The sequence below is a fragment of the Suncus etruscus genome, chromosome 20 (assembly GCF_024139225.1).
Source record: "Suncus etruscus isolate mSunEtr1 chromosome 20, mSunEtr1.pri.cur, whole genome shotgun sequence".
NCBI classification, from domain to species: Eukaryota; Metazoa; Chordata; class Mammalia; order Eulipotyphla; family Soricidae; genus Suncus; species Suncus etruscus.
The window spans coordinates 38,784,655-38,809,009 of record NC_064867.1 but is presented as its reverse complement, the minus strand read 5'-3'; the positions used below and the strand labels follow the sequence as shown (position 1 = coordinate 38,809,009).

At 35.8% G+C, this 24,355-nt stretch overlaps 1 protein-coding gene and 1 non-coding gene across 4 annotated transcripts in view; both read left to right on the top strand.

The window, feature by feature from the left end:
- Positions 1-24,355, top strand: part of GRM7 (glutamate metabotropic receptor 7) — an 884,078-nt gene that overhangs the window by 197,779 nt on the left and 661,944 nt on the right. The window lies entirely within an intron of this gene.
- LOC125998349 (U6 spliceosomal RNA) lies at positions 23,498-23,605 on the top strand. The gene has a single exon (XR_007491939.1). It is a non-coding gene; the product is annotated as a U6 spliceosomal RNA (small nuclear RNA).

Below are 24,355 nucleotides of genomic sequence, written 5' to 3'. Positions count from 1 at the left end.
TGCATCTGCCTTCTCTCTCAGGTCCCATGCATTTGGGGCTGGTTGACTGTGTTTGCCAGCTAAGGATCTGTGGAAAAAATATTTCACTATAGGGATAAGGGAGTAAAATATAGGCACCTTCTCTTCTTTGTAGTTCTGTTGATGGGACAGGCAGAGACCTACCCACAGACATAGAAGAAATCACTGTGTGGTAGAAAAGTCATGAAATATTTTCTTCCTGGGTATCTGGGACTCCAATGATTCTTACATCTCTTCCTCACACCTACATTTATTGCAGCACTATTCACAATAGCCAGGCTCTAGAAACAACCAAGATGCCCTTCAACAGACGAACGGCTAAAGAAACTGTGGTACATATACACAATGGAATATTATGCAGTCGTCAGGAGAGATGAAGTCATGAAATTGTCCTATACATGGATGGACATGGAATCTATCATGCTGAGTGAAATAAGTCAGAGGGAGACAGAGAGATGCAGAATAGTCTCACTCATCTATGGGTTTTAAGAGAAATAAAAGTCATCTTTGCAACAATCCTCAGAGACAATGAGAGGAGGGCTGGAATTTCCAGTTCACTTCATGAAGCTCACCGCAAAGAGTGTTGAGTGCAGTTATAGAAATAACTACACAGAGAACTACCATAAGCATGCGAATGAATGAGAGAACTGGAAAGCCTGTCTAGAGTACAGGTGGTGGGATGGAGGGAGATTTGGGACATTAGTGGTGGAAAAGGGGGGTGTTCTTTACATGACTGAAACCTAATCACAATCATATTTGTAATCAAAAGGTTTAAATAAAGATAAAAAAGAATATATATAAAAAAGAAACGTCATGAAACAGAAACATCTTTAATGAACTATTTCAGGAATGACAGACAAACCTTGGTGATGATCAGCCACTAAAATTTGGGTGTTTATTTGATACAGCCACCTACTTCCAGTGACTCCAATGGCTCTTTGGATTAATCATGTCAAATAAAAATAATATGCTTATTCTTTTTACTGCTGAGATTAGTCTCCCTGTGCCTATAAATAAAGAAATTGCCTTCTTTATATTGTGAAAAGTTGGAAAGAAAAAGCATATTATGAGGGGAAATAAAGGCAGTTCTTTGAAGCATATGTTTATATTTATAAGGCATATCATTGTTTATCTCTCAAATAATTTTCTCAACTCACACGAGATGTATCATCTGCTTTCCCAGTGCCTCCTGTCATGCTGGTTGACTGATTTATAGAGCATATTGCCATTGAATCCATACGCCTTCTCCCAAGCTACTTCTGTGAATGTAATATATTGCCCTTTAAGCCCTATTTGGAATTCACTATTGTTTTTGTACATACTTTTTGTGATGTGCTTTCATAAAAATATTAGAATTTATATACAGGACAGATGCTTTAAAATCATATCCCTTATATTAGGTTCTGGGGTATGTGAGAAATCGCATAAAGCTGTGCATGAAAATTCAACATAATATGGACACATACATCTTACAAACATTTAATTGTTTTTAGGCATTTGCAGAATTGGTTATAAAATAAGGCAAGTGCAATAATTCTAGTAGTAACTGTGATAACAGGAAACATTATGAGTCTTTGCTGTGTGATGCTGTTCAAAGCCCATAATGTATATAAACTCATATAATCGACTTTAGAATGTATGAAGTGGAGCAATAACAGGTGTCAAGTAACTGGCTATTTTTTTCTTAAGTTAAAATGGTGTCACTAAATCCCACTATACTGATTACTTTTTAATTAAGGCAAGGTATGGGAGAGAGTAAATAAATAGCGCTTATAGATTATTTAGCTATAACTATGAAACAGATGTCTTTGCAAGAAAAGGATAAAACATGGATTTAATAAATACTGGCATTAAATTTGGGTTCTAAATTAGTTAAACTGGACCAAATTTGGGCACATCTATTTAGTTTCTACAGCTAATTTCAGTAATATTACTAATATCAGTGCAAAAATTGACTTAAATTTCAAGTAGTTTATGCCAAATATACTGTGTGAGAGGTGGAATTTCAATAAGTAGGTTATCTTAGCCTGATCTTAGAGAATGAGCATTCTAAGGGTATAACTCTCAATATCCCATTCTCTAGTCACCCCAAGAGGCTAGTCAGTGAAGTAACCTGTTGGCTTTATTCAGCACTAAAGATGAATAAACTAAGAAACCTGTGGTCTTATGTCTACAATCTTGTTTTTAATATCTTTATTTAAGCACCTTGATTACAAATATGATTGTAGTTGGGTTTCAGTCATATATTGGGGCATTGGTGATGGGAATGTTGCACTGGTGAAGGGGGATGTTCTTTCCATGTCTACCATCTTTTAACATGTGCACAATAAAGCAGCTTTTACAGAAAAATGAACATGGCAACTACTCTATTGAAAGGTTAGGTTACCAGATGAAGAGAACCAGAAACTGGTCAATAAAATTCCAACTAGACCAATTGCTTGTGGTAATCCATTACAACTACAGGAGAATACAAACTTTCCTGAGTAATTTGCCTGTGTATATTGAGGGAAGATATCAAGAAGACTTTCTCAACATTTTCCTTGCCTACAAAACTTGGCTGCTTTTTAATTTTGAATCCAGCTCCAAATTTTCCCATAGGACACTTTCACGTTGTTTAAATTTATTAATGGTATTAATGATGAAAATTTTTGTTAAAATTAAAAATCATTGGGCGTAATGTTTGATTGACAAAGATATCATATGATTCTTATCTGCATCCTGGTAAGCTATGAGAGGCACTAGAAAAATAAATTTAGAAAATTGCACTTCAAATATATTTCCCTGCTCACCACTTCACAAAGTAGCAAGTCAACTGGCTTCCATTTTCTTCACTCTTGCTTGTCTTATACTTAATCTTTGGTACATGATTAAAGCTTATGATCTAGTTCTTTTCGACTAGGACTAATTGATTTCAAAAACAATGTGCATCATTCATCCAAGGAGGGTATAAAGCAAATTCTATTAGTATACAAGGCTCTCTGATTTAGATAAATCATCTTAATTTATCACATTTATTTATATACATTTATTTTCTTAGATAAATTATCTAAACTTGGACCCTCTTTCTCTTCTAGTGAATGTTGAATTCATGTTGGCACAAGGTCTAGAATGATTATGAGGTGATGCAAGCAGTTAGAGAAAAGATGGATAGATCATCAGAAATAGGAGGGAAAAAATGGCAGCTCTACATCAGATCTCAGCACCAGACAATCCTAATTACTCTAGGCAGAGCTGGTTTTTTATAAATACAGTAAGGCTCTGGATACCTTAAAATATTTCATTTCTGTGCTAACATTTTATATAGTTTTTATTCTATAAAATTTTTATTTAAGCACCATGATGCCAAGCATGATTGTAGTTGGGTTTTAGTCATGACAGAACACATGTTTTTAATCAAAAAGTATCAGTTATAATATTTCTACCAGAGACAAGCTGACTTGGGTTTACATTTGACACTGAGACTGTTCCCACATTATACATTTTTGGGAGTGACATTTTTAATTAATAATTTTTATTTTGACCAAATTGGATTATGAATCATTTACAGTAGTATTTTAGGTACATAATGACATTGAATCAGGGACATTCCCACCACCAATGTGAGTTGCAGGCAAAGAGACACAAGAGTAGATCAGAATTATATTTTTCCTTAATCTGTGCTTGCAATTTTAGGATAATAATATAGATTATCCCTCAGGTTAGTGAAACAACACAAATTGGAAGTTTTGGTATAGCTGAAACAGACTGTGATGCAACCCAAAGAAACCTGGAAAAGGGTCTGTTCTCCATGAGAGTGTCTCACCTCACAGTCATTCAAGACCACTACTGCCTGAAGATGTCCTTTTCGATACATGAGTACCCCCAAACACTCAAATATTGTAGGCAATCAAGAACAGAGGCTTTGAGACATATATGTCACTCTGAGGGAAATAGGCTTATGGATCCCTCATGTGTAAAGTTCATGGACATAGTTCAGCCATGATATTATACCTGACTGCATATAACTCTGGGCAAAAAGTTCTAGTCATGTGCTTAGAAAGAAAGGGGGAAATTTGATAACCCACAGGTGATGTTACCATTCCAAATCTTTTAGCATTAGATTACCTTGGCCATCCTCCCTGTTAAAATAAAATATAATCTCAGGTTAGTACATTGTGGACTAAATATCTTCCAATTATGATGAAAGACCAACTTAATTCCCAGTCCAACCTTTGCAAAGCAAGAACTATTCTCTGGCATGGTTACAAAAAATAGGACATGGTGGCTGTCTTTAATTACAGCTGCATTAAGAGCACTAAATTTGTTAAATTGAAAGAAGTTTCTGATCATCCAACAGAGGTGGGGAGGGGTTCCAATTAAATAGATGCAGTGATATTTTTGTCACATGTCAAAGTAATTAACAGTAATATTAATGTGACATGTTCATCTTTCCAAAGTTATAAATGACAACTATCTAGGTTTGCATCTCTTCCAGAAATCCAATGTGTCTATTGCTGCTAATGATGGCAAAGATGTCATATATTAATATCAGATGGAAAGCACATGGCCTCCATTAAGTACTTGGGGTCATCAAGAAATAGTATTTTGACACAGAATTTACTAGTACAGCTGATTAGGGACCCAGTACTGTTCATTCAATATGCTCATATACTTCCTAGTTCCTCATGAGAAAATTTTGAATATAAACTTACTCTGATATATTTTTGCTCTGGTCTTTTTGAAATATAGTGCACTTTTGAAAAAATTTAGTTTGTTTGGGTTTTTGTTTGTTTTGGCATCACCCCTGACAGCATTCAGAGATTACTCCCAATAATGCTGGGAATACGTACAGTGCAGAGAATATACATAGTTTGCCACATCTAGGACAAGTGGCCTACTCCTCTCCAGACTCAAATTAGTGTTTTTAATTGGATTTTTATATTTATTATTTATTTTATAGTTATATTTTTGTGAGTTTTTTTTAAGGGGGGGTGTTCTAGGAAGTGACTAAACACAGCACTTTTGGGGAACTGTGCTCAAAGCTCAGGGTTTGTTTCTAGTGGTGCTTGGGAAATCATGGTTTCTGGGGTTCCATCCCAGGCTCCTCTATATAAAGCTCAGGTTTAGTTTGCTGAATTCTCTCCTGGCCTATTGTTATAGGATGAATATTCAGCTTTGATCTTGCTTTTCTTGTGAACCTGGCTACTATTATTACTATTTGTGGCCATATCAAGTGACACTTAAGGACTAATCCTGGCTCAATGTTTAAAGGGACCATGTAGTATATTCGTGGCTGAGTGGAAAAAAACTAACAGGCTTTCCTCATGTAAATCACACATCCCAACCCTTTGAGAACACATGTTAGTAGAGAACCCCACTATTTTTGTTAAACAATGAAGTTCTCACACTGTCTACATGTAAGTGGAAGCTAGTAGAAAACAAAACAAAACAAAACAACCACTTCTCTCCTGCAAGTCAGAGGAAAGAAACCATAAAATAAATAATCAAATTTCTTAATCTCTATCTCCCATGGGCCAGAACAGCTGAAAGGAAGATTAAACTAGTTGTTTCAGGCCCTAGGGTTCAGCTTCTGAGTGTACAGAGTAAAGTGAGGGTTAAATCCTGGGAGGAAATAGAAAAGTAATAGCCAACATACCCAATTAAATTACCAATTAAAATGGTCAACTTTCAGTCTCCAGACTTGACTTTAAGAGAACCTTCTTATCAGCCTTCTGTAGACTGTCGTTCCATCCAAGTTTCGAGAGAAAGATGGTACTGCTTTGATAGCTCTGTGTTCTGAGCATCAAGCTGTGTGATTAGCCGCCTCGTAAAGAGGTCAAAGATGGGGTCAAGTTTTTAGATAAGACACTTATGGATCCTAGAAAATGACAAATTATAAGACACATGGTAGACTAATTTTGAGACAGAGATTTTCATCTCTGAGTAAATTTGCTTAGTGAATCTCAAGTGCATTGCACCCAATGACCTAATTATTTCACAGACAAGGAGAAGATATATTGAGGCTAAAACAATATGAATCAGCAATAGCATTTTCCTTTGGAAAATGAAGTAAACCTCCGTCTAGGGAAATGTATAGGGGGAAAAAAGGAAATAAATGAAACCACAAAGAAGTATTCTGGAAATATAAATTAGCATCTGAAAAGGACTGTTTATAAAATGTCTAATTATCAGAATAATTTTCCAGACAATGTATTTTGTCTATATTATTCTCCAGATAGCTGTAAGAAATGAAAAGAAAACTGCTTTAAATCCTATTGTATTTAAATTTCAAATACAGTTATTTAAACTGCCCTCATGGAAATAAATATTTTAAATAATTTCTTTATTTAAACACCATAAAAACAAACATAATTATAGTTGGGTTTCAGTCATAACAAGAACATCCCCCTTCACCCATGCAACCTTCCCATCACCTATGCCCCCATTCCTTCCCTCCCCACCCACTGCCAATATTTAAGACAGTCTTTCTACATACGTCACTCACTGACACTGTTATGGTAGTCTCAATGTAGTTATTTCTCTAATTCACTCATCACTCTTTGTGGTGAGCTTCATATCCTGAGATGGTCCTTCTGGCCCTCAACTCTAGGAATTATTTCAATGTCTTTACATTTTTCTTAAAGCCCATAGATGAGTGAGACTATATTCTCTCTCTCTCTCTCTCTCTCTCTCTCTCTCTCTCTTTCTCTCTCTCTCCCTTTGACTAATTTCTCTCAGCATAATAGATTCCATATACATCCATGTATAGGAAAATTTCATGACTTCATCTTTCCTGATGGCTGCATAATATTCCATTGTGTAGATGTACCACACTTTTTATAGCCATTCATCTGTTGAAGGGCATCTTGGTTGTTTCCAGAGTCTAGCTATTTTAAAAAGTCCTGTGATGAATATAGGTGTGAGGAAGGGATTTTTGTATTGGATTTTTGTGTTCCTAGGGTATATCTCTAGGAGTGGTATAGCTGGATCAAATAGGAGCTCAATTTCCATTTTTTGAGTAATCTCCATATTGTTTTCCATAAGGGCTGGACCAGACGACATTTCCACCAGCAGTGAATGAGAGTTCCTTCTTCTCCACATTCCTGCCAGCACTGATTGTTCTTGTTCTTTGTGATATGTGCCAGACAATCTCTGTGGTATGAGATGGTACCTCATTGTTGTTTGGCTTTGCATTTCCTTGATGATTAGTGATGTGGAGCATTCTTTCATGTGTCTTTTGGCCAGAAAATAAATATTTGTGTAAGTTTTCAGGCCAGTGATAGTAGAGTAGGTAAGCTGCTTGCTTTGTATGTGGCCGACTCATCATAAATCCAGAGCATTCTATAAAATTTCTGATTCCTGCCATGTGAGAGTTTTGATTACACAGCCAGGAGTAAGCTCTGAGCACCAGTGGGCATTATCCAAGTCTTCTAAAAAAGATCTGTATCAATTTCAAAAGAATGCTAAAGTGTAAATATATGATTGTTAAACTGATTTCTATAGCTAATGCTACTGAAAAAATGGTCATCCCTATTCAAGTGTAGGTACTATCTAACATACTTGTTTTTCAGTAGAATCCATTCCTTTTGTACAAAGAGCTCAAAAAACTCACTTTGAATAGAAAATGGACACCAAGCTGATCCCTTCATTTTGTTTTGCTTTTCCCAGAATAATTTGTAACTCGAGAGCTTCTTAATGTCGTGGTACAAACAGTTACTCAATTTTACTTCAATATCGTGAGAATGCAAGTTGAAATATTCCCCTGAAATGCTGAGAAATTATGAACAGAGCTCATGGAGACTTTATGCATCAAATAAAATCCTAAAAACCTGCTTAGTTAAAAATATACATATAAAGACATAGTTGGTATATTTATAAATAGTATCAAATACTTTACATAAATATACATAGTATTTATATATTCCTCTATAAATATTTGAGTAAGAAATAGACTTATATCTTATATATGTACTGTATTGAGAGAGATGAGATAGGTCTCATATACATATATATATATATTTATTTATTTCTAGGAGTTCTACTGTGACAATTGCTTCTGAATCAGGAACTAATTTTTTTAATATGTTTTCTGTTTTTATTTATGTATTTGATTTTTTTTCTTTGGTTTTTGGTCCATGATTCAGTAGTGCCCAGGGCTTGCTCTGTGGCCACTCTTGACAATTTTAGAAGGCATTTTATGAAGTATCAAATATTGAACTAAGGTCACATCTCAAGTGTCCACTGGCAAGGCAAGTACATTTACTCCTTTATTACCTCTGTGATCCTTTAATTTTGTTTATTTCTTGATTGCATTTTTTAGGACTTGTAATTTCAAGAATCCTATTAGTTTCCCTGGTCTATTCCAGAGTTTTATGAAGTGTTCAGTTCTTACAAAAAGAAACTGTACTGGGGAACTTAACATGCGTACTGCCAATGAAGGTTCAATCCCTGACACTTCATATGAGTACTGACTACTAACAGAAGTGTTCATGGGAAAATATCAGCCTATGATGTTAAAGTGAGTGAAACGCACTTAGCTGATTTCATCAGAGTTCAATTTACAGGGACTTGTGACCTTCATCTATTGAATTCTGGAATCCTTTGTCGATAAAATGTGCTTCTTTGGTGTTTTTATTCTGAAAGAGTATATTAGAGTTTTAAATAGACATGAAAAGCATCGATGGAAATAAAATAGGGGTGGTTGGGTGTCTGTTAAAAGGATTATTATTATTTTGAGTGGGAAGGCACTTCCAATGGGTGTTCAGGAGGACCAGGGGTCACACCAGCCTTTATCAATCAATAGTGCTACCAATTCGTTTTAAGGGCCTGAGGATGCAATATTTTGGGGCTCTGCAATGTCGGGACTATCTGAGCCACTTCTTCAACTTATGGGTCTTCTGTGGCTATTCTCAGCAGATCCTTCCAGGGCTGCAAGGATCTCAGGGATCACATGGTACTGTGGATCAAATACTTTCTAGTTATTTGATACATTTGGTATATGATATGTATATAGTATGTATTTATAAATAACTGTTAATATATTATCTTCTGGCCTACTTAGAAGACCTTTTTATTCTACACTAAATTAACTCAAGAAATATCTTTTTTCTCACATTTGGACTTCAGAAGTTTTCAGCTTCTGTTTTATATTATTTTATTTTATGTTTTTGCTTTTTGGGCCACACCTGGTGATGCTCAGGGATTACTCCTGGCTATGCACTCAGAAATCGCTCCTGGCTCGGGGGATCATATGGGACACCAGGGGATCGAACTGAGATCCATCCTGGATCAGCCCTGTGCAAGACAAATGCCCTACCACTATGGTATTGATCCTGCTCCAAGTTTTCAGCTTCTAGTTTTAACTTAGGAGGAACAATGTCCACTTCTTCCAAAGATGGAAAGTCTCGTTTGTCTCTACTGTTTCTACTTCTTTATCAGCTTTCTTTGTGTTCCTTCTGCAGCACTCTATTGCTCTAAAAGACTATTTATTTAACATGAGGACCAGCCATATCTAGAAACAGATTAACAGCTCTGCTCTAGCTGAGAGAGGCTAAACTATGCCTCCCAAGAGAATCCATTGAAAAATAAAACGGCAAGGATAGGGCAATTGCTACAAATTTGTAATATGTTTATTGATTTAGAGTCAGGCTACATTTACTTTAATAATGATTGTGATTATCTTTGGTAGCCATTGATAACCAAAGAAAGTGCCCCGATAGTAAGTTGATTGATGAAGTTTGCATTGCGTTTCTGTGAGTGTGAATTCCACCAGATCACATTAAATCTACAACAGCATTAAGTCTTGCCTAATGAGCATGCTCACAATTTACTCACTCTTTCTTACTTTCAAGGAGCTTTGGATAAAAAAGGGTGCTCGAGTACAATGTTAAATTCAGTCTCATTATGTTGCCATAACAACTGCAAGGCCAGCAGGATTGCATTCCTTTGGATGAATCACATCATGTCTCAATGTTTGCTCCCCTTGTTTGTCTGAATCAGTCAAGTGCCAGCTGGACACTGAGTTCCTCTGGAGGAAATATTTTGTCAGGACAGAACCATAAGTTCCTCTATAGGAATTTTCTCTTTCCCCTTTGGCTCCAAGGCCATCCTAGACACTCTTACCTTAGGTGAAAATGGTGGATACTTGCTGCCTTGTCAAAATTTGCACTGCTTAATTCATTGCAATAGTGTGAAAATATTGTTAATGGTTTTGGTTAAATTCATGGAACATCAAAGTTTTCAGAAAGTTATCTGACTAATTTCTTGTCACAGTATCTTGGTATTATAAAAAATATAGACAACTTTTCTTTTTAATTTAAAGTTAAAAACTAACCTAATCTCCTAATAGTTGCTGTGATTTAATTTCAAGAAATCATCAAAACCCAAATGAATATCAGTTCTAAGCTAAGGATTCATTTGAGAAATGAAACATGTTTATGCTTAGCTAACATACTTTTGAACTCATTGCTGTTAATGAATTCTGTCGCCATCACATGCTGTTAGTGGTATGTGCCATCGTTTCCAACTATTACCAGTAATTGGGAATTTGTTTCTCTATGGATGTCTCTGTTCTGAGTTAGTTTACAAAAATCTTAAGTACTGTTAAGAGAGGTGAGGAAGCCCTTCATGACCCTTGCCTTTCTGTCGAAAGGATTGGAAAAATGGATAGTAGGCACCTTCTGAAAGAAAAGCGATTGGGTTTCCAAGGGCCAGGTATGGACAGTACTATGGAAATGAAACATGTAATAAGCATTTTGATTACTGTTGGATAGTTTAGAAATATACATAGGTGGGGCCTGAGTGATGGTGCAGCAGTAGGGCATTTGCCTTGTACATGGATGACCTAGGACGGGCCATGGTATGAACCCCAGCATCCCATATGGTCCCCCAAGTCAAGAGCAATTTCTGAATGCATAGCCAGGAGTAAGCCCTGCCACTGGGTGTGGCACCAAAAAAAAATAAAAACAAAAACAGAAAGGAATATTGCTTAAAAAAACAAATGTACATATGTATAAGAAAGAATATATTTGGAAATGGGGAAAAGACGGCTAAGTAACACTTTTGATAAGTGCTGAAAATTAAAGATAATGCATATCTCTAGAAGATTAGATAAAGATAGCTAATTTTGTTGTACTTTTATAAAGAGTAGCCAGAGCACAAATCTGTGTATTTCCAATGCTCTCAAGTGTGTCCTGAGTGGTTTACCTGTACTGGCTTCCTCCTCAGAACAACCATCTGGCATTGCTCAATTATTTTCCAATTCTATAGCCAAAGTGAAGTGAAGTTTGTTAACTTAGTAGTCAACCATAGGTTCCCATTCAGATCCAGTAAAGCCAGAAAGGATCAGTATGAAAAATAGTTCAATTTGCCTGAAACACAGGAAGTTTAGCTATAGCGGTTCAACATGGAAATATTCTTATGCTCTCAGCTCTGTGTTATGACCACTATCATTGTCTGAGAATCATTAGTACACAGTAAATATTCCTAGGTAAAATGAAACTCCAGTAGTTCTGTTGGCAGATGTCACAGCAGGACCGAAGAGCATCTTTCCCCATGTTTGGCACATGGAAGAGCCTCACTTAAAGCAGGAAGAGTATGCTGCTAAAGTCTGTCTAGAGTACAGGCGGGGGTTGGGTGGGGAGGAGGGAGATTTGGGACATTGGTGACGGAATGTTGCACTGGTGATGGGTGGTGTTCTTAACATGACTGAAACCCAAATACAATCATGTATGTAATAAAGTTGGTTAAATAAAATTAAAAAAAAAAAAAAGAACATGGAGTGGCCTACCAGTTCTTCTGTTCTATCTTATACCAGTGAAGACGAGGGAAAGAGGAAGCTATTACTGTAATGCTGAATCTTGTTTCAAATAAAATCTCTTTTCCATCTTTTCCTATTGTTTGACTCCAAGGGTAAGTGACAAAAGAGTTAAAATAGGCTAGAAATTTATGCAAAGAAAGAATTTGCAAAGAATATTGAATGGAAATGGGCTTGGTCAAAGGTCGTAAGGATGATGGCTCAAGTGGTTAAAGTCCCATGGGTTGTTGTCCAAAACCCAATCCCAAGTACTGGTTGCCTCCTTAGTTGTCTCAAATCCTGTTTACTGGGGTACCAGGTTCATATGACAGATCCTTCTGCTTCTGCTTCCAGAGCCCCTTCAACTGCCCTCCTGCTGCTGCATACAGAAAATTTTTCTTTTCATCTCTTCTCCCTCTACAAAACTTCCTGCTTCTAAAAACTGAATTCTATAGCTCTTTCATAAAATATGCTAGAAGACAGTTTCATAGAATATTCTTCTCCAAATGCCAGCACTATTCAGTATTCCTCTGTGTGCCATCTACCTGAAAGATAAAAAATTTCCCCACATGTTTGGTAGTGATTTTATTTTCTGGATGTATCCCCCCAGTTCACATTTTCAACCTTAAAGTAATCATGTCTCAGTTCTTACAGTTAATGAAAGACACAACCTTAGTGATAGAATGAATAATATTTAGAGATTTATTGTGGAGCTGTACAGGACTTTCTGCTGGCTGTGGGAAGAGTAAAATATCAGTTTTCACATACCTGTAAGTTTCCTTGTATATTTCTATTTTTAAAATAATTTCTATTGGGACCAGAGTGAATTACAAATCTTTCACAGTAATAGTTAAGGTACATAGTGACAATGAATTAGGGCCATTCCCACCACCAGTGTTTTCCTCCCTACACCCCTATTCCCAGCATGCATCCCATACCTCTCCCCTTTGCCCCCTGGAATGCTAGTGTAACAGGTCCCCTTAGTGTATAGCTTGTTGTAGATTTTGGTTTTGATTGTTGTCATTGACTTTGGGTTTGGTGTTTAAGTCTGATCATTTTTTTTTAACCTATTTTATTTTTTATTTTTTTTTAATATAAATTTTTATTTTGATCATAATGGCTTACATATTGTTGACAATAATATTTTAGGTACATATTTACATAAAATCAGGGGGGATTCCCATCGCCAAATTGTCATCCCTACGCCTCCGTTTCTATCCTACCTCCCTTTTCCTTTTCCCTCACCCCAGGGCGGCTAGAATATGTGGTCCCCTCTGTATCTAACCCACTACTTAGTAGTCTTGCACCTGTTTGGTCCTGATGCCTCCCTTATTTCCCCCTCTATCTGGAGTCAGGACTAGCTAGTTCAAGTTGCGTGGTTTTGTTTGAAGGAGAAAAAAGCAATAAACTGGGGTAAGAGTCTAATACCCCGAAAATGGGCGGAGTCCTTCTAAAGGCTCTCATCATCACTCTGGGAGATGGAGAAAAAGTAGGTGAAACACTCCACTAGTACCAAAAGAAGTGTCAAATATCCAGTGAGGGCTCCAGCTATTTCGATAAGCACCACACAGAGCAGACAAAACAAACAAACAAACAAGTAGAAAAAAAAATAAAACAAAAACAGACAAACAAAAATTATTTTTTATTTCCACTCAATGTTCATATGACTGGTTGCTCCTGGTACCATCCATTGTTTTCCCCTCAGTTTATGAGACAGAACAAGATGATTAAGATACTGTGGTTCTGTTGGGAAAAGAAAAGAAAAAAGAAAAATGTAAAAAAAATGGGAGAAGTCCATCTAGAGCATATTTCTTAATGAGAAATATTAATATGATATGCTTTAGGATTCATTCTAAAGCCTAGGTAAATTGACCATTTTAAACAGAGTGGGGTAACATAAATAGAAATATTGTCATTTGTTCCTTTAATGAAACTTCTGTAATCCTCTAAAATAAGTGTATGACACCTTAAAACCACTGCTTAAAGGTGATATCATCTAGGTATTAGGTAAATACAGCACAAATTAGAAAGCTGGGCATCCTAACTGTTGCAGACATAATAATAGGAAGTGACAGATGGGATCTATTATTTCCAACTGAAAAGGATACCAATTGTTCTCTATCTCTAGCTCAGGAAATGAAAAACAAACCCAAGAAATTAATATTAGAAGATCGCACAAGAGGTCAGTAAACATTTTCTCGAAATGAATTGATAGTAAATAGATTTTTTTTATTTTGTAGATCAGATTGTCTTAGTAACAACCAACTCAAGTCTGAGTTTAGTAAGGCATTTATAAATTTTGGGTGTAATGAATGCAAAAAATGAACAATATTGAACAGCTGGGCTGCTGATTCAGTGTTCCCACAAACTAGAGATGACTAAATCTGGAATTAAAAAAAACAACTCTCAAAACTTCAGCTTCTTCAATGAGTTCTTAGTAGATATCGTTGAGGAACTAGTTAAAAATGTTTGCTAAATATAAACCAAGCAACTCTGGCCCTGCCCAAGGATTATTAATTCAGCATCTGCAGTTTAACTGACACCGTGATGGATTTGCTGCACTTTCTAGTTGTTTCCATCTAGAAAGTTAGTTTTGGGGACAATGCCTAAATCAGATACTCTTTGGCTTGTGTGATTGGTTGAGATGGTGCTGTTAAGATAATGTCAAAATACCACAAACAAAATGATTGCACTTCTCATAGTTCAACCAACCTGTCTTAGGATTTTTCAGGGAGCGGAATACTGTGGTAGTTTTGAAGGTATGACATGAAATGAAAATAAAGGTAAATCATAGGGTTATATAGACATCAGCATGCTGGAGTTATTACAGGTGGTCAGCCATTTATGACTATGCTTTCAAAGAGGGACCAGTACGTAGAATTTTTGAACTCAAGTTTATGGATAAATTGATACTTAACACCTATTGTGTTTTCTTTAAATCCTGAAGTTTATTTTTTATGATTGCTTGAGCAGTTAACAGATGTTATCAAATGGGATATTGGCATCCTTAAAAAAACACACTGTAGTGATTTTATAACTTGTTAGACTTGTGTTTCAAATACTTAAATCTCAAAAGAACATTTTCTATTAATTAAAAACTTAAGTATATATGAATGTATTTTGTGTACTCTGTTACATGGTCTGCCATCTCTGTAATAAAATACATTTGTTTTTCTTATTAATTTGACCATCTGAGAAATGTTAAAATAACGGTTTGAACATTAGCTCACATGGCTTATTCCTTAGAGGAACCCATTCCATAGAGAAGTGGGTTATGTTAGGTTAATGCTGAACTAGGGGAAGGACAAAACATTGTCTCACCCTTTGTGTCTGTTTCGTCAGTTGGTAAATGAGAATAAAGCCTATTCTTCTATAGGTATAATGGGGGACAGGAGATATAGGGCATTGCTCTCTTGACAGAAAGGCACTTAGACATCCTGTGGCATATTAGAAGAAAACTTTCTTTCTTTAGCCTTTTCAGTAGGCAGCCATAACTGTTGCAAAAATGGATCATTATAGAAATGACTGCTGGGTTTGTAGCAGTAATGTGTGCCTTAGGAAAATGAATCCAGGTTGGGTTATCAGTTTATGCCTATTAGGCTGGGTGATGAACCATCATACCTTGTAACACTTTTAATAGCGTTTGACAGAATTTCCAAAGAGAAGGCAAGGATAGGGTAGGGACAGAACTGAGCCGAATATGGAGCTCTGCTGGGAATGGAAGCATTCGTCTGTCACTTTGAGACAGTTTAGAGGGCTGGTTGGACAGAAATTTGGAGATATGTGAATACAGACTCTGAAAGGGGATTTTCCAAGAGATCTGTGCATGAAGGGAAAGCCCCTAACTCAGTGTTTGTCATCATAGCAGAGACTTTGGCTGTCAGAGCTCTTTAAGGAAAGGCTGTCATGTGAAATGACAAATGAATAAATTCAATTAATATCGGGTGCTGAGGTAATATATTTTCTAACTTTTAGAGGAGGGATGGAACTAAGACCACCTAGATGTTCTCCATGGACCTTTCTTCTTAGCCCTATCAACACTAGTGTTTTAATTTTTTCCACCATTAAAGCCTACTATCAGAAAGGCATTTCTCAACAGCATCTATCAGCTACCTCTTTCTCCTCTCACAGACTCCACAAATTTATTAAACCCCTTTTTTATTCCCCAGACTCATTCACTTCCCTATCTTTAAAGCAGACTTCTCTACTGGAACCTAAATTTATCATTAATGTGTATCCTATACACATTTAAAGTAGTTTTTTTTCTTTATTAAACATTTGTTCTTTGGCGACTATAAAATCATATTTTCCTTATGACATTGGTACATTTTCTTCTGAATTAACGCTTTCCTTTGTAAATGACATTCATAGTCTTGAAGTTATCAAATATCTTCGAATATTGACGATATCAAGGAAGTCTAAAACGTAGATTTCTCAGGTTTTCATTCAGAGTTTCACACTGACGGGGGCTGAATATGTATTATATTCTGTCATCTTTATTTTGGTATTTCATAGGAAAATGAAAGGTACTCCAAATTTCAATATTGATCATGGCACTCTTATTTTATAGTTTTATACCTGGGACAGTTCAATTCCAATTGAAATTCATCTTGTGAGGTAAATGAGCATGAAAATATATGATAGAAAACAACCCCAGGACCTTCTACCAGAATGTATTGACTAGATTTTAAATTTATTGCTAAGTATCTTCAACTTAAATATGGGCAAATGTGTAAGTTATACTCAAAATAGACTTTCCAAAGTTTAGACTTGAGAAGTACGCAGAGTCAAGGATATATTTCTTTTTATGACCAAAGTGGATTACATATCATTCACAAAAATATTTTAGGTACCTATTAACATATAATCAGGGGATTCCCATCCTCCAAACAATCTCTCAAGGATATTTTTTTTGACAAAATAAATTTTCTAGGAAATTTTGTTGCTTACCTAAATTTAAGGTCTCCTGCTAGACACTTAGAAGCTTTCACAGCTGTGGGAAGCATTTTAATTCTCACACTATAGAGAAGTTGGAGTTAATGGAATTGACTGGACTAAAAGGTATATACGAGAAGAGCATAGCAGTGAGGTTCATAAAATAAGAAACTGGTAGAATTGAATTATATTCTGAGAAAATATCTTGATGGGAACCTTTAGAATGGGGTCCAGTTGTGTTACAGTACAGCCATGTCATAGGCAGTTACATTAAAATTGGGACTTCTGTCTCTTTAATGAAATTATTTAAGTTGTTTTAGGGAAGATTTCCACAATGCTATTCTGTTCTTTTTTTAAAGTCCAGAAGTAGAACCAGAATAGTTCCAGAATAAAGATTTAAGAAGTACTAGGGCAGCATTTTTTAAATGAACTCAAAAGAACAGTCAATTCTTATTTTTTTCTAATACTGATTTCTTGAATTTTTCATATGCTGCAGAACACTAAGTAGAATCCCTTGAATTACTCAGCATGCTTTAATGAACCTGGAAATTAAAATAATTCCGTAATTTATTTGAAATTCTAAAGTATGTTTTGGATTTCTCATTTTCAGGTAGTACTTTCTATATGCTTTAATAACATGCTATTGCCTGGTTTTAGAAGTCCACAGAGTAGGGATTTTATAAATAGAATTTCTATAAACCTAATAGTCTATGAAATCAGGTTTGAGCCAGAGTTTTGAAGAATACACTAGCATTATTTTTCTTAATAATTTTTATTTTGAAGCTCCATGTCTTGAGCTGTACAGACACCAAGATCTCTAGAAACAGAGGTCTGATCTTACCATACATGACGAAGCAGAAGTCTTCCATACACCACAAAAGCACAGAGGGAATAGTAAATGATCATGCAAGAAGTCTATAGTTAATCCCATGACAGTATATTTCAGGGGTGGAGAAACCCTGATTCTCCTAGGCCAAGGGAATTCCCTCTATAATGTCCCCAATAGATACTGTGCCTATGCAGGGGGAAAAAGAAAAAAAAAATCACAAAATAATCATTTTATCCACATATATATTTATTGATTGATTGATTTCTTGACTTCTTTATTTTGGTGTAGATATTGAAGTTGATATCTCCAATTTTATTTTATTGTATTTTATCTTATCTTTCTCTTTCTTTTTGCACTCCAGCATGATTTGATTCCAGGACTGAGACAATTGTGTGGTGCTTGTCTTTATTGCTGTAGTGCTCACTGGATATTTAATTTGATATTTCTTTATGTATTGTTGTGGTGTTTCAATTACCTTTTTCATGTCCTCTTTCAAACTGAGATTGAAAGCCTCTAGAAGAACTCCACCCATTTTCAGCTTACTTGATTTTTCTTTTCTTTTCTTTATTTTTTTCTACCCCATTCTATTACTTTTCTTTCCTTCAAAAAAAAACCACATAACTCAAATTATCTAGCTCCACCTCTCAAATAGAGGGGGAAACAAGGGCGTGTACCAGGACCAAACATATATATGATCACTAATAGTAAGCTAGACAGCGAGGGGACCACCTACTCTAGCAGCCCGGGGGGGGGGGGTGATGGTGGGGGATATGGGTTGCAGGAAGGGAACGGGAATGGGAGGAGGACAAATTTGGTGATCAGTATTCCCCTGATTCAATGTTAATATGTACCTAAAATACTACTGTGAAAGATATGTAAGCCAATATGATCAAAATAAAAATTAAAATAAATTAAAAAAATAATTTTTATTTTGACCAAAGCGTTATAGGTATAGGTTTAAGTAAGTTAAACCTATACCTATAATAATCAGGCGCATTCCCACCACCAATATTATCCTTTCTCCAACCCTGTTCCCAACATGCATCCCATATTGCCCTTCCTTATGATAAATTTAACTTTGAATGTCTAGGGTCCAATTTTTTATTGATTGTTGTTATGTAATTTCAAATGTCCCAATTTGTCAGATACCATAGTTCCATTCTGTTTGCAATCTGATAAGTTTTACTTCTATTTCAATAGTTAAGAGCTATTTATATATTTTTGTTCATTCTTTGTGGTTCCCAAGGGTTATTTCTGGAAGTGCTCAAGGGACCAAATGGGATGCAGGGATCAATCATGGATCGACTGCATGCAAAGCATTCTACTTGCCCTACTTGCTGTATATATCTGTTCTACCCCATTGCTACTTAATTTTTAATGAAGAATGTGCCTAAATTCATAACGGGTGAATTATTTTCACCTTATAAAGAATTATTAGTCTAATGTAATATCATTTTTATCACAGCTGTAAACAAAAGTAGTTGCAGAGTTCTGTTCTTGTGACTTGATCTGAGGAAAGCGTTGGCATTATAATAAACTTTATATAAAATATTATGTATTACAATAAAATAAATGATAATAAATGAATATAATATAGAAATATAATAAACTAATTTCAATAAATATCATAATAAACTAAAATAAAGTGGCTTTCTTTCTGTGCTTGGAAATTTAGCATAGGTAAATGAATAGATCATTTTTTTTCTGGCTATTAAGAAGGAGGTGAATGACAACTAGGGTTCTTTAGGAGTAATAACTGGGAATGGAAACAAGTAAGTTAAGCATCTCTGAGATGGGTGTGTGCTTCAGTGATATTTTTGAGTCTCCTACAAGGTGTACAGGTAGCTGGTAATTAGCTTCTCATTGAAACATGGAACATATTTCAAGGATATGATATGACAAGGGTCTTGTATGGCTGTTTAACTCATCAATGACTATTCAAACTTGGGAGAAATTTTAGCATACTTTTAAAATGCTCAAAATAGGTTGAATGAAAGAAAATAGGTCATATGCATAATTAATAAATTAAGCATGATATAGTATATGCAAGATCTAGGGGGAAATAACTTGGCTTTGCTTTGGAAAGTATTCATATTCTTCCTGCATTAATATATATTTAACATGATTGTTTGAAGGAAGACCAATGGGAGGTGACATTTTTCTACAGTGTATTCTGCAGACACGAGTCCCAAGGGGTGCTATAGACCCTCCCCCATGATGCTTTGCACCCGGAGTGTTTGAATTTACACCCCAGAGATCAGTCTGAGTGGTTTTAACCTGACAGTTGCTTCGACTCTTGACTGGCATCCTGTCTCATGCCGAGTGAAGCACATCCATGCCATGGGCCAGTAGCTTTGACCTCCCACTTAATGCGTAGTGAGTCTCAGCAGTATTGGTGAAGATGCCCCAGTTGCTGAGGGCTTTTGCTGACTGTGCCATTCTCGCTCTTGTCTGTACATGCTCAGGTTTGCTTTCAGATTTAGTTGGAAATGTGAGTAATCACTGTGACAGGGGAGTCTCAGGTTTAAAATGAGCTGTTCCATTATTAACCTCTCCTTGTTCTCGCTGCAAAGTGCAGTCAGCCAAGAGAAAGAATGTGGAGATTTTTTATTAATAATCAGATCTTAAGTGAAGTTTCATCATCATCATCATCATTGATAGAAAGTCTCATGTAAAAAGGCATTATTTTATATCAAATGCTTTGTGAGTTCTCTACCAATGCTCCACTAAATTACTTATTTGATTTTAGAGGGAGAAGATGGAGGATTTATATGAAGATTATAAAATAAAAACCAGAGTTAAAAATAAGAATCTAGAATCTGATATGTACCATGTAAAATATGGCCCTACAACAAGAGCTATTTGTTATTTTATAAATATATCTATATCTACAAACCCACCATACAGAGAAATAAATCATTGTTTTGTAGCAACCATGGATGTATTCGTTAACCAAATACAAAAGAAAATTATACATTTGAATATTATACAATTTCACATTTCAGCTTATAATAAAATTTTCAGGAATCACATTAAAATTGAATGCAAATTATATTTCAACAACATAGGAAATAAAATTTAGGGAAATGTCTTATTGTACATGTTCTGGGGAAGATAAAGACAAAAGTTGAAAATACAAGTATATATTAAAAATAACTGGGGCCAGAGTGGTGGCACAAGTGGAAAGGCATCTGCCTTGCCTGCTCTAGCCTATGATGGACTGTGGTTCAATCCCCTGCCATCCCATATGGTCCCCCAAGCCAGGAACGATTTCTAAGCACATAGCTAGGAGCAACCTCTGAGCGTCACTGGGTGTGGCTCCAAACCAAAACCAAAGCCAAGACCAAAAACAAAAGCAAAAAACAAAAAAACTAGACTGAAATAATTTCATGAATCGTGGGTAGGATGGTAATAAATATACAAAGAAATTTATTTAGAGAAGTTATGGTTGTAGAAAAATGTACACCTATATATTTATTGAATACATTTTAAATATATCCCCAAACTAATTAAAAGTAGTAATCCCAAGAGAGTACAGTGGGCAGGACACTGCCTTTCACAGGAATGACCTGAATTCAATTCCTAGTATTCCATTTGGTTCCCTGACCCCACCAGGAGTGAACTATGAATAGATCCAGAAGTAAATTTGGAGTAGTTCCAGGTGTGATCTAAAGTCTTCCCAAAAAGGAATATGTGAAATAATAATTATATATAGATGTTCCACCGTTTTTGGAATTTCACATTACACCACTTTGCATTTATTAAAGACATATGTTAACTGAATACAAAATACTCCCAGTGACTCTCAAGAATTACTCCAGGCTCTGCACTCAGAAATCATTCCTGGCAGGCTTTGGGAACTATATGGGATGCTAGGAATCAACCTGGGTTGGCCGATTGCAAGGCGAGAACCTTATATGAATGTTGCCAAAAATAAAACAAGCATAAATAACTATACAAATAAAAAAGAAAATAAGGAACATCATTTCTGTATGTTCTGTCAGTGTGATAATAGGATTTTCTTCGTGATGTAACTGGAAGGTTAACTTTCTCAGATCTGAGAATACTCAAAAATATTTCCTTTTTTTATTAGTGGTAGTTGTTTCTTCAGTTTAGGCCTTTCACCTTCTTAAAGGCTTCAGTGGAGCCCTCAGAATTCAGAAAGTAGAGGAGTGTTATTTCCATATTATACATAAGATGCAGGTGTATATAACTGAGTTAGCTAGGTATGTTTTGATTTATTCAACTAGAGCTCATAAAAAGCAAGATTCTCAGTTTAAAATATTTTTGACACATACCTTTCCTGAGAATATTCCATATTTCTCTACCTTAGGATGTGCAGTGGGCCACAATATCTCTTCTTAAGTCTGTGTGCCTCTTGGGAAAACATACGCTACCTTACAAACATGTATTAATAAAGTTATTTATGATAGGAAGTTATACCTAAAACATACATTTCATGAGAACATTCCATATTTCTCTACCTTAAGATGTAGAGTGAAGGGGCAGGAGCGATAACACAGCAGTAGGGCATTTGCCTTGGTACATGCTGGCCCAGTACAGAAGTGGCTTCCATCCCAAGAGCCCATATGGTCCCCCGAGCCAGGAGAGATTTCTGAGCACATAGCCGGGAGTAATCCCTGAGCATCACTGGGTGTCGCCCAAACCCCCCAATATATATATATATATATATATATATATATATATATATATATATATATATATATATATATATATATATATATACACAGTGGGTTGCAGTAACCCTTCTTAAATCTGTGCATCTTTTGGGAGAAGAAAGGTTACCTTACCACATAAATAAAGTTATTTATGATAAGAAGTTATCCCTAAAACATATATTTATTTATAACTTTCAGCTTATCAGGTGAATATACCAACATTTGTTGGCAAAGATATGAGGTCACATAATCTTGTCTTTTTTTTCTTTTAGAAATATAAGACATTGGGCCTGGAGAAATAGCACAGCGGCGTTTGCTTTGCAAGCAGCCGATCCAGGACCAAAGGTGGTTGGCTCGAATCCCGGTGTCCCATATGGTCCCCCGTGCCTGCCAGGAGCTATTTCTGAGCAGACAGCCAGGAGTAAACCCTGAGAAGGCCGGGTGTGGCCCAAAAAAACAAAAACAAAAACAAAAAAGAAATATAAGACATTGGGGCTGGAACTGTGGCACAAGTGGTAAGGCCCTGCCTTGCCTGCACTAGCCTAGATGGACCGCAATTCAATCCCTCAGCATTCCATGTGTTCCCCCAAGACAGGAGCGATTTCTGAGCACAGAGCCAGGAGTAACCCCTGAGCATCACTGGGTGTGGCCCCAAAACAAAACAAAACATATATAATGAGAAATTGAAGCTTATTTCTTAATTTTGGCCACAGATTTTGAGTATATTGTTCTTCCTTAGACTCTTTGTTCAAATGTTTACTAGGAACAAAAAGTCCTATTGTAGTTTCTTAGGAAAATGTGGTCATTAGAAAATTTTGTTATTTTTATTTATTTATTAAGTTCACATAATCTCTTATAAGTAATTGGAATGCATCAGACTGAGACCAGTTTCTTTCAAACCCCTTCTGTGATGTGCTGGATGTTGGACTTACCGGACTTCTTTCCCAATCATTTTAATGATGGGAAAACCCTTCACCTATTAAAAATGTTATTTATTAGATCCATCATTCTGTTCAGCTCAGACAGCCATTTTGTTAACTCCAGGTACTTGGTTCTAATTATACTTACTGACACATACAAGTTCCGTAAAACTAATGTCAGATTTTTGCAAGCTGCTTGGGTATTTAATTTAGAATTGGCATACTAAGTGGCACTTTGCCAGGATAAATAAACAAGCATGATGTATACAAGAATAAGTATGCCAATGTATGTTTATTTAATTGATGACTAAAATTAAAAAAATCTTTTAGAAATACAAGTCCTGTGCTTGCTTCAGCAGCACATATAACTAAAATTGGAGCAATACAGAGAAGATTAGCATGGCCCCTGCTCAAGGATTACACTCAAATTCATGAAGCATTCTATATTTTTTCTTTTTTTATAATATAATTTTTATTTTGATCATAGTGGCTTACATATTGTTGACAATAATATTTTAGGTACATATTTACATAAAATCAGGGGGGATTCCCATCACCGAATTGTCCTCCCTACCCGTCCGTTTTTATCTTCCCTCCCATTTCTTCTTCCCTCACCCCCAGGGCGGCTAGAATATGTGGTCCCCTCTGTATCTAACCTACTACTTAGTAGTCTTGCACCTGTTTGGCCTCAAGAGCATTCTATATTTTTAAGCGATACACAAAGGAAACCTCTTACACTAGCAGTCCATTGGGCAAAGGTGGGAGATATGGGATGCATGTTGGGAAAAGGGGTGGTAGGAATGACCCTAATTCATTGTCACTATTAACTTAAATATTACTGTGAAAGACTTGTAATTTACTTTGATCACAATAAAATTATTAAAAAATATTCTGAACCATAAAAAAAAAGAAATACAAGTTCTTGTACTTCTTTTTAGGCACTGGCCAGTCAAGCTCAGCTGGACTTTAGTTCCTGGAATTTTATGGAATAGAGGAATTCCTTATATTAGATTTCTAGGCAACAAAGGTGAGGGATGTCTAAGGAAGGAAACCTTTATAGCAATATGATGCTCATATTTTGTGGTAGTTTCTTAATATCTAGGTGACTTATATGTAAGCAAAGAGAATGACAAACTGCAAGTTAGTCTGGTTTATGATTTTCAAAGGAAGCTCTTTTAAGTTTGGGCGCTAGCATGTCAGA